We start from the raw sequence: 18035 nt of genomic DNA on the forward strand, positions 1-18035 counted from the left end.
AAGAATCTTTGGCTAAAGTAAATGAGAGATATGATAAGAGCAAACAGAATGCAGCTGAAAAGGAACGAGAAATAAAAGCTCTAAAGAAGAGGATAACTGAGCTTGAGAAGGAGCTCACACTAGAAAAGGTGACAGCAGAGCTAAAAGCAGTCCTTTGGGCCAATATTGGCCGGTCTATCACCAATCAGTGGCAGTACATTGAGACTATAGATGAACAATCAGTACTCATTGCAAAGGCAAAAAGGGAAATACACAGAGCTAGAGCAAGCCTTGGCAACATGCCTGATGCTGCCACCAGAATGATCAATATTTTAAATAACAGGACAAGCTCTCAACTGGCCACCATGGGAATTGCTCACAGGACTGAGACAATCTCAATGGTTAAAAGGGTCCTGACACTACGAAACCTGGTTGGAACATTGGAAAGAAGAACCCAGGATATGCAGACTGAAATCAACAAGTTCATGGATAGATTTCAGGCATTACAGAACAGAGGCCTCCCCAGCATATTAAGCAGTGTAGGAAGACTGCTTACCCTTGAAAACTACACTAAGAGGGTTGATGCCTATGCTGCAGGACAAATTGCAAGACAGCCCAACACTTCAGCAGAATCAGGGCCAGCATCAGGGCAAACTTTATACAATAGGGTGGACAACCTATTTTTTATTATGAATGAGATCAATCATCTGTTTGATGTGCCTCCAAATTTTTTTAAGTATACAGAAGCAGATGAAACCATAGAGGCAATTGTGAAGCACCAATTGCCACAGGAAGTCTGGAAGAATTTGACACAAATGATATTATCAAGCCAGAACCTGTAAATGTTAATTTTTTGCAGTTTATAAGTAAGTCATACACAGGCAGAATTTTGATAGATAAGCATACAGAGCAAAGATGAAAGGCTGAGCCAACTCAGCGGGGCTATTCGGTCGCCACAGCAGCAATCACAGTCACAGGTGGCAAACCCGAGAAAATACAGCGCAGCAAACATAAAGACGCGTTCGCCAGCATTAAAGCAGAGCGGCTCAACCGACTTCCTGACCTCCAAAGGTCAAAATTATCCTCTGACAAACTTAAAGAGCACTTATGCTGCATTCAAAGTTGTAATAACTTCTTTTCTACTTTCTGTACGAATTTATGAAGATATTTTCTCTCTCAGATAACTCAATGCCTGAGATATTTTGTATAAACATTCCTATAAAGTCCCCTTCGCATGAGCTTGCAAGGGTTGTTGTTGATTTCTCCTGAAGAAATTCTTATGCTGTAATCCTTTCAGAAGTTTAATAAAGAAAGTGATGGAATTTCTCAGATTTCTGAGGTGTTGAATGCGTTCTGGTGTCTGTTGATAACTGTTGGATTCCTGTGTATTTCACCATACAATAAGTCTCTGTAACTCTCTCTGTTATTTACTTTTTTTGTTAAAATCCATATATGTTATCTGATTTTCAATACTAAGCAACAAGGAAAAAGAATAACTTTCAGGATTTATTCACTGAGTACCCTGGGTTCAATCTGTGTTGTTAATGAATGTTTTCTTCAGCTGTAATCTAGATAAGTGTAATTCTTAATTGCTGCACTTTCAGAATACACCTTTCACAGTGGCCTTTGTCACAGGAATTCAAGTTTTGCTTCTGTGCAACGTGTTCACTTTCACCTCACCATCTTAATAGAAAATTCTTAATTGCTTTCTGTTGGTTGACATATATCACCATTTAAGCTAAATTTGTTTGTCTAAGATACACAATAGGCCCTGCAGTTTGAACACCACCAATCCTGCATATCAAATCATTTCACAATTCCAGACTCCATTGCCCAATGGTATTTTACTCTCTAAACACTATATCATAAGACCTGAAAGAAATCCTTCAACCAAAATATAAACCAAAACCTGAGCAAAATAGCTAGCCTAAAACACCATCATAACAGAGACAAATCATAAAGAGAGAGCCCTCTCTGATTACAGTTTGGCTAGAAACTGTGATCCAAAGATTGGTTAGTGGTTACCCCGGCCGTATTCCCTTGGGAGTCATAGGGAACAACCTGGGTGTTAACATAATTGGCGACTCCACTGGGGACTTTTTAGGATTTTTTAATTGCTATTTATCTTCCATAGCTACCATCAAGCCTGAAATCAGTCAAGAGGCCTTAAAACTGTTTCTGCATCACAGTGACAGCTTTAGGGAAGAGCTTATTTAGGGAATCTTCATCTTAGCTTTGAAATATATATAACCATTTCGAAATCTTTATCCAGTCCTTGCAGATATAAAAACTTCCTACAAAATCCCAAAAAAGTTGGAAGCTGGCTCCTAAGAAAAATCCACGGTATACTAGGGCAAATCCTGACCCCAAACCACCCATCATTGTTGATAATCCAAATACCATCCCAAGAAACATTAGGAGGCAGCAAAGGCAGGAGCAGCCTGCTGATTTGACCCCTCATACAGTTCACCCAAATCCCATTTCTACTCCAATAAAAGTTCTTTTCCGGTCTACCCCTACTTCCCCTAGTTCACCATCCACTTCTCACAGTCCTCCTCTCACATCGTCATCCACTGAACATATTCCCTTGACCAATACTCTTGGTACCGCTTTACCTGTTATCCCTGTGGTACCCATCGTTCCTATTATCCCAGCTGCCCCTGTTAATCCTTTAAACCCTGTAATTATGGCTAATAGATATGCACCCTTGCAGCTACCTGCTAATCCTGCAGCTCTACCCCAGGATTACCAATCCAAAATCTCATATTTTGACTCCACTGGCCCTTACTCTGCTATTCAACATGCTAAGAGGATGCAAGATCACTTTGAAAACTATGAAATAGATGATGACAGTGTGAGGATGAGAATCTTTGTCCAAAGCCTGACAGGTGATGTTAGAACCTGGTTCAGGTCGATCGCTGCAAATACTATCACAACCCCTGATGAGCTTTATCAGGCCTTTACTACCAGATGGGAGAAGAAGAAAGATCCCCTGCACATACTTGGTGAATATGAAACAATCAAGAGAGGTCCTCAAGAGACCGTTCTGGAGTATTGTGCTAGATTCAACAATGTGTACAATGCAATACCACAAAACCTAAGACCTCCTCCTGATTTGGCCTTGTACAAGTTCCCTGATGGATTTGATTCTGACATGGCCTATCAGTTGAAGGAAAGAGAACCTGAAACCCTTGAAGACGCTCAAAAGGCTGCTGTCACAGTGGAAGCAAACCTGATTGCCAAAAGAAACAGGGCAAGGTTGGAAAAGAGAAACATATACAAAGAAGAACCTACAGCCTTTGACCAAAAACTTGATGCAATACTTAATGGTATGAAAAGGTTGGGTGATAGGGTAGAATCAGTGGAGAGAAAAGCATCATGGGAAGCACCACAAAACAACCCTCCTAGGAATCCAAATTTTAGGAGAACTCAAAACCTAAATGTTGGTAAGACCAGTGCTGACCAGGACATAAGACCCCCTTTCCAAGAAAATTATGCAGAAACTTCCACATCAGCAGAGCCCAATGAAGATCCTGAGATTAATTTAATAGGTCTAGATGGTGAAAGTCAAGTTTTCTTAACACAAGAAGACCATGAGGATGAGGAAATCAAGCTGTTCCAAACTAAATCAGGGGAATCCTTTGACTTTAAACAAGGCTATGACACTGCTGTTTATGAAGTCCATAAACAGTACAAGCTAAGGAGCAGAACTGTGAATGTCAGCCAGCCTGAAAAGAAAAAGGATAATCAGCAGCCTGAAAGAGTTATAGTCACAGAACCTAATGACAAAATAAATTTACCTACAGAAGAAGTGACTGTTGAAGAGATCACTGAACCGTTGTCCTTAAGACAGCAGTCTCTGGACACTTCATCTTCTCATCCTAATTTAAATGTTACTCCTCAAGAGATGAGTAAAAAGGATAAATCTCAAAGTCAAGATAAAAATCTAGAAGGAGATTTAATGAACAAGGAAAGGACTGTCACCTACAACCACAAGGCCCAATCTGAAAAACCCTTTGACTTAGAAACTGAAATTGGCAAAATAAAGATAGCCATTCCTCTCTTGGAATTAGCCAAGCATGACATCTATAAATTGCAAATCAAAAGATCCCTTCAACTCACTAGTAACAAAGATGATGTCAATGTGATGGATGACACCCCAGAACTCCTGTTTGGCCCAGAAGTGGATGGAAAAACAGTAATCACAGGGGTTCTGCCTTTCTATGTCAGTTTACATATTCATGATAAAATATTACATAATGCAATGTTTGACTCAGGTGCCTCTCACAACCTCATGCCAAAAGCAGTCATGGAGAGATTGAATTTAGACATAACAAGACCATACAAGGATCTGTTTTCCTTTGACTCCAGCCAAGTCAAGTGTCTAGGTCTCATAAAAGACTTATGTGTGTCTCTAGTTCAATACCCAAACAAGACAATCCTAATGGATGTGGTAGTTGTTGATATCCCACCTAAGTATGGAATGTTGTTATCAAGATCATGGGGAGCTAAACTCCAAGGTTCCCTGCAATTAGACATGTCATATGCCACCATCTCTGTGTTTGGGCAACCAAAAAGACTGTACAGAGAAACACTAATGAAGTACATGGTCAGCAGTGAAGAAAAACCTCAAAATTTTCCTATATATGTTGTCCATTCAGACATAGACTCATACATTCTCTTCAATGACACCACTACTCCCTCAAAAGGTGAGGTTGAAACCAAGATATTCATACAAGAGGAAGATGCAAATGAAAGTAGTACCACTCCTGAAACAACAGTCAATCAAACATCAGATAGTGCTGCTGCCTTAGTTGTCAAGAAAATCCAATCAAACAAGGAGACTGTCCTAAAAAACAAGCTAGAGAAAAAATCACAATTGCTACTTACATTACCAGCCCATGAACAAATCATAAAATCTCCTTCCCAACAAGATATTCTATGGTTCCTTGAATTTGATGGCTCAGTCAACAAATTGGGGGCAGGAGCTGGAGTTTGGGTACACAATAAAGAAAATAGTCATGCAGAAGGCAGAGCCTATAGATTGAATTTCAGATGTACTAATAACATGGCAGAATATGAAGCCCTTTTACTAGGACTCAAGTTGGCAAAATTCTTACAAGCTGCCAGGGTTTCAATCATGGGTGATTCAGATTTAGTTATCCAACAGGTGAAAGGAAACTTTGTCACCAATGACAAAAGACTAAGGACTTATAGGTCTGCTGTTGCTGAGGTGCTAGACTTTTTCTCTGAATTCCAAATTACTAAAATTCCCAGAACCCAAAATCTACATGCTCACAGTTTAGCCACCTTTGCAAGCACCTGCAAGTTGCCCTTTGAGCCCCACCATTGTTTTACAGCTGAGGTAAAACACAGACCCTCCATTCCAAACAACATCAATGATTGGCAAGTATTTGAGGATGACAAGCAAATAAACCATTTTTTAACTCTGCAGCAAGAATTTGCAGGACTAAATATAAACAATGAGACAGCAAGTCAATCACAAATACTTGAGACAGCAAGTCAATCACAAATACTTGATGGAGCAAGTCCATCACAAATACAGTTTCAACAGACTGCTAAGCCAATATCACCTAGAACTGCAAAACAAATGTTGAATCCAACTATTTTCAATATAGAAAACATCCAGCAAATTCAACAAGTTGACTGGGAAGAGGGAGTGTCCAATGCTGAAATTGAAATCATTGAGCTAAAAGACAATTTTCTACCAACAGGTCTAACCCCACTAGAGGACATCTTTGATTCAAATGATATTCCCAGAAAACCAAAAATGCAGCCCCTAAATGCAGCCATTGAAGAATGTAACATAGGTACAATTGACAAACCCAAGATAATTAAATTATCTGCTTCCTTACCTCCTGACCAAAAGCCAAAATATATTGACCTCTTCAAAGAGTTCCAAGATGTTTTTGCATGGAGCTATGAGGACCTAAAGTCCTATGACACCTCTGTAATCCAACACACTATCCCTCTCAAACCAGATCAAAAGCCCTTTAAACAAAAACTGAGGAGAATCAATCCTATGCTTCTCCCAGCAATGGAACAAGAGGTACAAAAAATGTTCAAAGCAGGCATCATAGCACCAATCAGATTCTCTGAATGGATCTCCAACCTGGTCCCTACAAGAAAGAAGACTGGCGAAATTAGGCTGTGTGTGGACTTAAGGAATCTGAACCAAGTATCCTTAAAAGACAACTACCCCTTACCCAAGATGGATCACATTCTTCAAAGGGTGGTAGGGGCCTCAAGGATCTCCTTACTGGATGGATTTTCAGGCTTCAATCAAATCTTAGTTCACCCTGATGATCAGGATAAAACAGCATTTACAACCCCATGGGGAACTTTCAAATATGTAAAGATGCCTTTTGGATTGAAAAATGCAGGGGCAACATTTCAAAGAGCAATGGACATTGCTTTTGCAAAGGAGATTCATGACTTTTTAGTCATTTATCTAGATGACCTAACACCTTTCTCAAAATCAGACCAAGAACATATAAAACATCTGAGACAGATCTTCCTAAAATGCAGAAAATATGGAATCTCCTTGAATCCTAAGAAGTCCCTCTTTGGTTTAGAAGAAGGCAAGCTCTTAGGACACATCATCTCAAAAGATGGCATTAGAATTGACCCAGATAGGATACAAGCTATCCTGCAAATGCCTCATCCAAGGAATGTCAAAGAATTACAAGGATTCTTGGGAAAAATCAATTTCTTGAGAAGGTTTATCCCAAACCTAGCAGAGCTAATCAGATTATTAAATAACATGCTGAAAAAGGATTCAAAAGTGAAGTGGACTGTTGAAGCCAATCAAGCATTTGAAGGTATAAAATTGGCCCTTACCCAAACCCCAGTCTTGACCAATCCTCAGTTCGACAGAGAATTTATCATTTTCTCTTTTGCCTCCCAACATACTATTGCTGTTGTTCTATTACAAAAGGATGACCAAGGAAATGAGAAGCCAATTGCTTTCTTTAGCAAAGCTCTCAGAGATGCACCTTTGAAGTATCAAATCATGGAAAAACAAGCTTATGCTTTAGTCAAAGCAATTAAAGACTTTAGGATTTATATCCTTTATTCCCATGTTAAAGCATATGTGCCAAGTCCTATTGTCAAAGACATTCTCACCCAAGAGAATTTAGAAGGCAGAAGAGGAAAATGGATTGCCAGCATTTTGGAATTTGACATTGAAATAAAACCTACAAAACTAATAAAAGGGCAAGGTTTGGCCAAATTAATGATAGAAACAAATTTTCAAGCCTTAGACATCAATCAGCTGGACAGTGGAACAGAGTTGGCGACTCCAAAGATCAATGTAGCCTTTGAACAATCCCCTTGGTACTCTGATATCTGTTATGTGTTACAAAACCTGTGTGCTCCCCCAGGACTATCCAAAACTAAGTGTAGGTTCTTAAAAATGAAAACATCAAGATTTTGTGTGATGGATGGCAATTTTCTTTGGAAAAACCATGAAGGTATATTGCTGCACTGTTTAATGGAAAATGAAACTAACAATATCATGCAAGAGTTTCATGCAGGAGACTGTGGTGGACACTTGTACTGGAAGTCCACTATGGATAAAATACTAAGGGCTGGGTACTACTGGCCCACCATGTTCTCTGATGTTAAGAAATTAACCACCTCATGTCATAAATGTCAAGTGTTTGAGGGAAAGAGGCAGTTGCTGCCACTTCCTTTAAGGCCTATAGCAACAGAGAGACCTTTTCAACAATGGGGTTTGGACTTCATTGGGGAAATTCATCCCTCATCTTCAGGCCAACATAGATGGATCTTGACAGCCACAGACTACTTCACCAAGTGGATTGAAGCTGTTCCATGCAGACAAGCAAATGATTCCACTATCATTCAGTTCTTGGAGAACAACATATTGGCTAGATTTGGCTGTCCTGACAAAGTAATAACAGACAATGCTGCTGCTTTCAGATCCAAGAAAATGGTCAACTTCTGCCATAAATTTCACATCACTCTGGGCCATTCCACTGCATACTATCCTCAAGGAAATGGCCTTGCTGAGTCATCAAATAAAAGCCTAGTAAATATCATAAAGAAAGTGCTGGAAGAGAACAAAAAGAACTGGCACAAGAAACTAGTCAATGCCTTATGGGCAGATAGACTAACAACAAAAAGATCAATTGGTACCAGCCCATATGAGTTGGTTTATGGACTAGAAGCCAAATTTCCCTCATCACTAGGAGTGCCTGTTATGAAGCTTCTTCAAGAAAGCCAAGCAGAACCAAATGATATGCAAAGAAGGATCAATCAGATAATTTGTTTGCAGCAAACTAGGGACCAAGTTTTCAGCAGAGTGCAAGTATTACAAGAGAAATTAAAGAAGGCCTTTGATAGAAGAACTAAGGCAGAAGACTTCAGCATTGGTGACAAAGTCCTCAAGTGGGATGCAAGAAGAGAGGAGAAGGGAAAACATGGAAAATTCGATTCCCTTTGGAGAGGACCATTTGCTGTCCAAGCAGTACAAGGAAACAACACTTACTTCCTTAAGAGTCTCAATGAAACTGATTTGGATGAAGGTCCTGTGAATGGAAGGATGCTGAAGCACTATTTTGAATATCACCCATGAGTGCAACCTGATTCTCCCATGTAAATATGCAGATGTATATATTATTTTTTGTTCAAAATTGTAAAAAATGCAGCTTTCTTACTTTATTGACTGCCAGCGAAAGGTAAATAGAATTAGAGGTCTACCAAGAAGAGAAGCACACAATTTGACACTTCAAAGCAGCAAACTTCAAGAATGATATGGGCAGCCAAAGAGCAAGGCAATCTGACCTGCTGTTCTTGGTCTTTCAAATGAAAAACCATCCCCATGTGGAGCCACTGTTAGCTACCTATACCAATAGGTTTCATATTTCATGATTGGCAAGAGAAGTTCCAAATATGCTCTGCTTTGGCTATGCAAAGATCCCATATTTCCTGAAGGAGACAAGATAGGAAAAGAGCTCAACATGGTTCCAAATTTTGATGGATGATTCAACAGTATAATCTGGATCATGCCATGTTTGAATTTTCTGTTGTAGAATAGAGAAGGAAGTCTGTCCAAACTGTCTAATCTTGGCAGACAAAGTAGTTCAGGTAGAGAAAAGAAGGCTCCCAACAGCTTAATCTGGGACCTTGGAAGAAATAAGGGCAGAAGTAGATAGAAAACAAAAGAAAAAAGCCAAAGAAAAGAAAAGGCAAGTAAGGGTCTGCAAGTCCAAATGCACCCTCCAAGAAGGAATAAAAAATGCTAGGCAAATAGATGGGTAGGCAGTTGGAGTTGCAGAAAGGTCATTTCCTACAAGTTGCATGGGTGCTGACTTGGTTGACCAAAGCAAAGTTAATGAAATTCAGATGGAGTTACTCTTCATCAAGTTACAGCAATCAAGAAGCATGTCTAACCTCCCTTCTCCCCCTCTCCATTTCATTACTAACAATCCCTCAACATCTGAGATTCATGGGATAGATTATGGTTTCATAGTGGTTCTTAATCTTTTAGAAGCCACATTTCTTGTCTAAAAATCTTTTCATTTTGATCTACTCTCTAAACTAAGTAAGTTTCAAATAAGCTTAGTGGTTTCCCCTCCATTTACCCCTTCATCCATATTAACTCTAACACTACTATGTAAACCCCCTACATTACCTTTCCCCTACTAGTATTAACACCATGGTGTATAAACCCCAAAATTTGTATAAATATCCCTCCCTTTGGCATTATAGCCAATAAGTTCTCTGTCAGGAATCAAATGGCATCTGGTCACTTTGATGAACCTAACCCTAACCCCCTCCCCTCCTCTCAATTCATTTGGCCCCTTGGAAAGCTTCATTTGATAAAAGAGCCTCACAAATGACCTGGTTTTGCCTATACCCACTTCATTTACAAAAATAACCCCTAAATACCCACTTCGTTCTCTTATCCAAAGTATTGGGGCTGTCTTATTGCGCATCGGAAAACCTTACAAAACCCCTTTATCCATGAAACCCCTTTGAAACTACCAAAAAACCCCGAAAAACCCACTTTCCGCTGCTTAACCAAAGTTTGCGCATATATTCAATTTTTCGGAATATATTGAAAAGACATCAAAAAATATATATTTATTCCTCCGCCCGTGGCCGTATCCACCTATCATGTCATCATCCCGTCCACCGTCGGATCAGATCCAAGAGATCCGACGGTCCTTATGGATATCGGAGCAGTCCCCGCGACAGAGGTTTAGCGCCCGAGAAAGTGACGTTGCGTTACGTCAGGGCGCGGCCACGCGTCGCCCATTGAGGGCTCTCGGAGCAACCTCTGACAAGTGCGGGGCCGTATCATAACCGCCCCGAGAAACCGCAACTGTTAGGGCTAAACCGTAACCGTTAGGTCATTCACCGCCCGGTTTGCGGGTCCAGTGCCATCCCCACGTCATCACCGTGCCTGCCACCTCATTACCCCGTGGACCAATGGCAGCCTGCCACCTCATCTGATGACGTCATGCTGACGTCATCCGAGGCTGACCCCACCCTATGACGTCATGCGGACGTCATCACAGAAAAAGCGCCAAATTGCAAAAGGTCCATATTTTAGCCAAAAAACGCGTTTTTTCATACTTTTCGCTCATTTGCTATTATTTCCTCTGCATGCTATTTCACGTCCTGAACTGCGCCACCTGCGGGAAACGACCTGAAGACCTCCAGAGCACCAATTCCACCCACAGTTACGACCTCTGTTCGCGGTTAGCCAGGTATTTCTCATAGTTCATCCTCCATATGCCTAAATTCACTGTAAATTGCTCAGAACGCTTAAGGAACACTGAAACTCACTATTTCACCGACAGTTTTCCTCTGCAACACTTCTAAATTACAACTGCAACCTTGAAACCACCGGTTGAGCCTTCATTTCCCGAGTTTTGGTCGAAAACTGTAAACTGCTCGCGCAAACGTGAGACAGTTGGTCAAGCTATTTAAACCTGCCATAGAAGACAGAGGGAGACCAGGCATTGGTCTTATTCATAATTCGAGCAGTATTTCAATTGCTGCGTGTCCACTCCACCCTCTGGTCCCTATAATTCACAGTTGCATTGCAAAAAGTCACCTCGGTGTTGTACTACTCACTTGAACTAATTCACCTGCAAGACAGAAACTGAATAGACCATGGAGACTCCAATTGCACTGAACATCAAGCCTCTCAATGCCCCTCACCAGGAATTAGAATGGAAAGCCCTAGGAGATATGGATTATCAAATGCTAGACTGGTTTCCATTAGGCTCCAAATATAATATCCAGATGCTGAATGAGTTGAAAGCCCAGCACCTTAGTGGAGCTGACATCCTAGGGATTTGGGACTCAAACTTGCCCATCTACAACCTCCCCCAGGTAAATCCTATGCCAAAGTTGATCTACAGATGCCAGGAGTGCTATGATCCAGGCCAAAGAGCTGTCCTCAGCCCTACAGGCACAATTCTGTTTCATATCACCCCAGAAAGCATAAATGAGATGCTGCACTTCCACACTGCAAAGCCATTGACCCCCCTCCACATGCAGAACTTGATAAAGAAGGGGAATAAGTTGTCAAATGACCAGACCATCAAAATCAACCAGCTGTTTGTACAACCAAGGTCTGAAGCCATCAGAACTCCTCCTATGGGATATCATTACTTGAATGAATTGGGCAGAATGCTAGTGGATTTGATCAGCTATGTCCTAGGCTTCAAGGGAATGGAGGATGTGGATGAAATCATAATGGCAATGCTGTCTATATTCTCTCCTGGAAAACCCCCAGCTGTACATTATGATTATGCCACATACATTGCAGATAAGATCCATGACCAGCTCATGAACTTGAAGAGGGAAAGACTGTTCAGGTATACTTCATACATATACCACCTATTCTTGTTTTATCAGCCAGCCAGCTTCTCTATTCCCTTGAAACAAGTCAATGCCCAGGGGAATCCAAGGTCAGTTGTGTTTTGGACCTCTGTTTTTCATTGTGCCTCTGTATCACCATACACATACTCTGAGTTCATAGACTTATTCATTCATCCAGCCATGACAGTATTGGATGGTGTTCCTCCTCCAAGGTTAACTGATGACATGAGGAGAATTCTCCACCTGAACAAAACCTACAGCATTGGTAATTGGTACCTCTACCAAGACCACACAGTCATCAGAGTATATGGCTGTGAGTTGAAGCCTTTTAGGTTGCCAAGGTATGTCCCCATGAGGCTTTTTGCCTTAGAATATTTCAGGAAATTTGGGAATGCCGACTACCTCCACTTTCAAAGCAAGAACAAGAAGGCACAGTTGAAGGTAAGGAGCCAGCTGGGCCCTTTCCTATACAACAGAAAAGAGGAGGGGTGGAAAGAGGCAAACAGTATCCTAGAGGCCCTCAAACTGCAAACTAGCTTTGAATGGATACCCTATGATCCCAATCACTTTGTCTCCCTCAGGAGGATAAGATACAAATTGGGCAGCTATTCACACGTAAGGCAGCCTGAGATTGAGCAGTATGCCAATAAATTAAGCTGGGAAGAAGGTACCCTAGAAGAAGAAATTACTAGTGAGGAGCTGCTAGAGAGAGAGGCTAGAAATATTCAAAAGAAAGCTGACTTAGAAACTTGTGGACAGGTTCCCCTCTCATACAAAAAACAACTTGGAGCAGCTGCCTCGTCCTCAACAACGCACCATCAAGCTGCCATGAATCCTCCACAGACAGTCAACAAAGGCAAAGAAAAGCAGGTGGAACAGCCACCTCCTATGACCGAAGAGCAAATGGAAACCCTAATGCAGAAACAAGAAGAGATGGAGCAGCAGGGAGAAGGGCAGCAGCAAGAGGAGCAGCAACAACAACAAGAACAAAAGCAGGAACAGCCTGCCCAGCAAAAGCAAACAGTGGAAGCCCCTAAATCCACTGAACAAACTGAGCCTCCAAGGCAAGAGACTTCAGCCGAGGCATCTACACTCCAGACTCCACAAAAGGAGGACACAAGCAGGAAAAGGGACAGAGAAACTCCCCTTACAATATCAGCAACTCATGGGGAGAAGAGGCAGAGAATCAATCCTCTTTCAGAGGAAGAGATGCCAATAAGGCAGCCTCTGGGTATGGTCCCACCCAGCAGGGAAACATCAGCAAGTTCCTTTCAACAGGAACAGGATAGAGCAATGGGAGGAGAAGTGAGTTCCTCTAGGCAGCAAAGGGAAGGTGGGCCTAGTATTAAACAACAGTTCATCGATATTAAGATGAGAAATGAGCCCATCAAGAGACAGCTGTACAACCATCTGCTAAACTTGGCTCCCACCAATCAGCAAAGACTCATGTCTGCATATGATGTGCAGGAAGGCAAAATGATCATGAGTCATTTCATGCCAACAGCAGTACAGCCCCAATCTGCCTCTGATTATTTGAGGACTAACTTGGAAGTCCTTGCCAAGGATATCCACCCAATGGACAAGATAGAACTGCACAAGCAAACGGGTGAGATGGTCTATGCTTCCCTTGCAAACCAAACCTTGGATAACTATAGGCTACAAAATAGCCTTAACAATACAGCCTCTCAACTGGAGTTGGAGAGGGCATCATCCCAGGAAAAGGACAACAGAATAAGGTCCTTGGAAGACATAATCATTGAGATTGGACATGATCCCAAAGATATCAAAGGGATACAAGAGGTATTGAAGTTGAGGGATGCTGACATGGCAGCCTTGAGGAGAAAGATCAAACTCCCTACCACAATCCACCCTCAAACAGATGAGGTGGCCCAGCAAAGGCATGATCAAGAGGCCACGACCCTGTTGATATCTCTATACAAGGAGCTAATCCGGACTCAAGACAAACTAGGAGAATCAGAGGTTGCAAAGGCAGCACTACAGGCAGCATTGAAGCAAAGAGAAGAGGGTCAAACCTCCCAGCCTCCTCCTGAAATAATCAATCTTGAGGAAGCTCCTCCAACAACTACCCCTCCTCCTCAGCAAACAGGGCCTACAGCACCAACTACATCAACAACTGCACCAACAACAGAGCAGACTCATAGTCTGGATATGCAGAAGCTCCAAAATGAAATTCAAGTCCTGGAAGCTCAAATGTTGGAGCTCAATTCAGCCAAAGAATCTTTGGCTAAAGTAAATGAGAGATATGATAAGAGCAAACAGAATGCAGCTGAAAAGGAACGAGAAATAAAAGCTCTAAAGAAGAGGATAACTGAGCTTGAGAAGGAGCTCACACTAGAAAAGGTGACAGCAGAGCTAAAAGCAGTCCTTTGGGCCAATATTGGCCGGTCTATCACCAATCAGTGGCAGTACATTGAGACTATAGATGAACAATCAGTACTCATTGCAAAGGCAAACAGGGAAATACACAGAGCTAGAGCAAGCCTTGGCAACATGCCTGATGCTGCCACCAGAATGATCAATATTTTAAATAACAGGACAAGCTCTCAACTGGCCACCATGGGAATTGCTCACAGGACTGAGACAATCTCAATGGTTAAAAGGGTCCTGACACTACGAAACCTGGTTGGAACATTGGAAAGAAGAACCCAGGATATGCAGACTGAAATCAACAAGTTCATGGACAGATTTCAGGCATTACAGAACATAGGCCTCCCCAGCATATTAAGAAGTGTAGGAAGACTGCTTACCCTTGAAAACTACACTAAGAGGGTTGATGCCTATGCTGTAGGACAAATTGCAAGACAGCCCAGCACTTCAGCAGAATCAGGGCCAGCATCAGGGCAAACTTTATACAATAGGGTGGACAACCTATTTTTTATTATGAATGAGATCAATCATCTGTTTGATGTGCCTCCAAATTTTTTTAAGTATACAGAAGCACATGAAACCATAGAGGCAATTGTGAAGCACCAATTGCCCACACAGGAAGTCTGGAAGAATTTGACACAGATGATATTATCAAGCCAGAACCTGTAAATGTTAATTTTTTCCAGTTTATAAGTAAGTCATACACAGGCAGAATTTTGATAGATAAGCATACAGAGCAAAGATGAAAGGCTGAGCCAACTCAGCGGGGCTATTCGGTCGCCACAGTAGCAATCACAGTCACAGGTGGCAAACCCGAGAAAATACAGCGTAGCAAACATAAAGACGCGTTCGCCAGCATTAAAGCAGAGCGGCTCAACCAACTCCCTGACCTCCAAAGGTCAAAATTATCCTCTGACAAACTTAAAGAGCACTTATGCTGCATTCAAAGTTGTAATAACTTCTTTTCTACTTTCTGTACGAATTTATGAAGATATTTTCTCTCTCAGATAACTCAATGCCTGAGATATTTTGTATAAACATTCCTATAAAGTCCCCTTCGCATGAGCTTGCAAGGGTTGTTGTTGATTTCTCCTGAAGAAATTCTTATGCTGTAATCCTTTCAGAAGTTTAATAAAGAAAGTGATGGAATTTCTCAGATTTCTGAGGTGTTGAATGCGTTCTGGTCTCTGTTGATAACTGCTGGATTCCTGTGTATTTCACCATACAATAAGTCTCTGTAACTCTCTCTGTTATTTATTTGTTTTGTTAAAATCCATATATGTTATCTGATTTTCAATACTAAGCAACAAGGAAAAAGAATAACTTTCAGGATTTATTCACTGAGTACCCTGGGTTCAATCTGTGTTGTTAATGAATGTTTTCTTCAGCTGTAATCTAGATAAGTGTAATTCTTAATTGCTGCACTTTCAGAATACACCTTTCACAGTGGCCTTTGTCACAGGAATTCAAGTTTTGCTCCTGTGCAGCGTGTTCACTTTCACCTCACCAGCTTAATAGAAAATTCTTAATTGCTTTCTGTTGGTTGACATATATCACCATTTAAGCTAAATTTGTTTGTCTAAGATACACAATAGGCCCTGCAGTTTGAACACCACCAATCCTGCATATCAAATCATTTCACAATTCCAGACTCCATTGCCCAATGGTATTTTACTCTCTAAACACTATATCATAAGACCTGAAAGAAATCCTTCAACCAAAATATAAACCAAAACCTGAGCAAAATAGCTAGCCTAAAACACCATCATAACAGAGACAAATCATAAAGAGAGAGCCCTCTCTGATTACAGTTTGGCTAGAAACTGTGATCCAAAGATTGGTTAGTGGTTACCCCGGCCGTATTCCCTTGGGAGTCATAGGGAACAACCTGGGTGTTAACAGAAAGCACACGTACACGACAAAAGTTTTCTTTATTTCTTTTGTTTGCATGCATGTCACATTCAAGAGTATGTGTATGATTAACATCTGCACACAATGTCGCACAACATCATGGTAAATCCATGGATTTCATGTCATGCACTTGCATTCACTTATGTTCTGTGGAGGCACTTAAACTCGAAGTGTGTCTGTCTTCATTGTTATATCTTTCTTGTTTGGTGCCTTCACCAACATGGGTCGACCATGGCTGCATTGGAAGTATCACTTCACGTGAGCATACCCATGCACTATTAGCTTAGGAGTAGGATTAGTGTTTGCTTTTGGTTTGTTTTCTTTCATGCATGTTTTCTTCTTACCTTGCATGTTTTTTTTTTGCATTCGTATTTGCTTACGCATTTACTTCTGCTTTTTCTTTGTTTTTTTGTTTATTTGCTTATTTACGTCCATAGGTTAGTTTCGCATGAAACCATGTGCGACTCTTGAAACAAGCTGGGTATAGTACAAGAGGACTTGTGTAGTTATCAATACTTGGTTATCTATCGTCCTGCCTCTGTATGAAGAACTTGTTGTCTTTGGTCCATGATACATCAATGGAAAATAGGTGTCGTACGTAGTGAAGGTTGGTGAAAACACAATGCTTGCATGCAAACTAGTACCACCTACTCTAGTCGATCGTTTTTGGGTTAATCCTTGTCAACTCAGTCAAATAGAGTAAGGTGAGGGGGAAAACTCTAACAAGTGCATCAGTGATATATATACAAACTACTTCTCTAAAGGAACAACCTCTTCTGCTCTCAATAAGTCGAGATCACTCTTCCACCTCTGAAATGAATAAGTGTTATGCATAACTACAAAAAATGGGAATGAAAATGAAAAAATGAAAATGTCAAAAAAAAAATTAAAATGAAAATGAATAAGGCAAAAGAAGAGAAAGGCTTCATGTGTCGAGAGGTGATGCAATTAACTCCACTAAGGTACTGACTAGGCTCGCTGGCAGTGGAGAAATGCTTATGTTCCTGCATGACTCCAACAGGGTATTGTCTAGGCCTGCTGGCAACAGAGCAACACCAAAGATGAAACTAAAACTCTGACGACCATAAGGCTTGTAAACCAATATACCCCTCATCCCAATCGAAACAACTGTGTTGGCTTGTCTTGGAATGTGTGTCAACTGACCAAGAGCTTCGTAGATGCTACATATTACAATCAAGCAAGCATGGAAACCAAAACAAACGAAGAACTGAATAATACTTCTGGAGGTGTTAGACTTTCTTTTCATGAACAAGATCCATTTAGAGAGCTGGAGTTCTACTAGTGTGTTGCCAAGTGTTGTAGTGGCTACAACCACCCTCCAAAATTTTACCTTAGCTTCATTTTGGAGCCTCCCTAGCAACCATCCTTAGGAGAATGTCTTGCATTGTCAAGTACATAGACTTCATTTGTTTTTCAGTGGCTTGCCGACCTATGCATGTCAGTTTGCTTCACTCCCTTCATAGGCTACCATTCCAAACTTAATCTATTTGCTGGTTGAGCATCTCCCCCAGAAAATTGCACAATTCTAGAGGGGAACCAACCTTCCCTCCAAAAATTGTGCAAAACTCCTAGGCAACCTGCTGAGCTCCAAAATTGCGCAGAGCAGTCAGTCAGGCTTCCCAGAGAAAACTACACAATCTAGCCTAGCACTATAGCTCAACCCATAAATTGTGAAATTTTGGGTAGCAATCACCTGCTAACCCTAGAAATTGTGCAATCCCTCAGGGACAGCCAGCCCATCCCATCCCAGAAACTACGCAAATCCCTCTCCCAGTCTTACAGGCTGTTGCAAGTGCCTTCAGGTTAACTAGTTCCACCCAGGCCCCAACAAATTTGATTTGCATGCATGGGATGAT

This window comes from Pinus tabuliformis, chromosome 3_2 (assembly GCF_031772625.1).
Source record: "Pinus tabuliformis cultivar Carrire ecotype Pingquan chromosome 3_2, CPIR1, whole genome shotgun sequence".
Classification (NCBI taxonomy): Eukaryota; Viridiplantae; Streptophyta; class Pinopsida; order Pinales; family Pinaceae; genus Pinus; species Pinus tabuliformis.